This window comes from Cynara cardunculus (assembly GCF_001531365.2).
Source record: "Cynara cardunculus var. scolymus isolate 2C chromosome LG 14, CcrdV1, whole genome shotgun sequence".
Taxonomy (NCBI): Eukaryota; Viridiplantae; Streptophyta; class Magnoliopsida; order Asterales; family Asteraceae; genus Cynara; species Cynara cardunculus.
In genome coordinates this window covers 6862320-6863643 of record NC_037541.1, presented here as the reverse complement: position 1 = coordinate 6863643, position 1324 = coordinate 6862320, and positions in this window count along the sequence as shown.

Sequence of the window (1324 nt, the reverse complement as noted above, 5' to 3'; positions counted from 1 at the left end):
GAAGTCCGGACAAAACACTTTGAAAATAAACCAACTCCCTTGTCCGGATTACAAGTCCGGTCAATACTTCAATTATAACGTTGTCCGATTTAGAGTAAACCGGACGATACACCGTTCACCCTTTGTCCGGTTTAGAGTATACCGGACAATACATCATTTAGCCTTTTGACCGGTTTAAAGTATATCGGTCACCCCTTAGCCGGTTTATAGACTTAAACCTTTTCTCACAAGCGGTTTAGAATTAAATCGATCACCACATGACAGGTTTAGATGATATCCGGTCACCTCTTGGCCGGTTTAGATGATACACCGGTCACCTCTTGGCCGGTTTAGTTATCCGGATTACAATCCGGACAACACTTGTACAGTTTAATCAAGAGCTTTCATAAAATGCTATAAAATTCAATATAACCAGTTCCAAATGCTTATCAATCTGTATGAAAGCAATTTATATCCAAAGCTCTTAATACACTCACCTTTTAGAAGTTGAGAATCAAAACCTTTTGAAATCTTCTTCTTCCTGTGCAAAACTTTAAAAACTCTCTAGAGCAAGCTTTCCAAATATAGTAGGTGTAAGTATGTGTTCTTTTACTTCACCAAACTTATTTATACTTGCACATAAAAGAGTATGATGGCTTCACTAGCCGACCTCTCTTTTTAAAATTTTATAATATTTCACTTCACACACACACACACATTATACACATACATATCATATATATATATATATATATATATATATATATATAAATAAATATATACATATATATATATCAGAAATAATAACCAGACTATTACACGTGGCCACAAGGGGATTTTTATTCCTCATTGGATTTGAACATGGGACCTCCTGATACTTTTGACTTTTGGAACCAAGCTCAAACCAATCAAGCACCACCCTTGTGGTTGAGTTCCCGTTAATGCTAATGCTAATGCTAATGGTTTCATGTATTTTGATCGATCTTTTTTGTATTGTTTCCAACTCTTGTTTTGGTTTACATTTCATTAGTTCATTGGGTTCTTTTCATGTAATTTTCATATTTACCGACTCTTTTTTTGGTTCAAGTGTCATTTACTTTTGTTCATTAAATTAAAAGATACTTTTGTTCATTAAATTAAAAGCTTATCTTTTAAGGACACGGTTTCATATACAAATTATGTTCTGATTTATAATAATTCAGTTGACTGCTCGGTTGTTTCATCACATATCTTGTGACAATGGTGTTTGAACGATGTCACCTACAAAATTTGCTCATCTTGGTGATGTTGGCTAAGAACTATCTTCCTTGAGTTCCCTTCAGCTTCCTTTTCTCGTGAAATATTA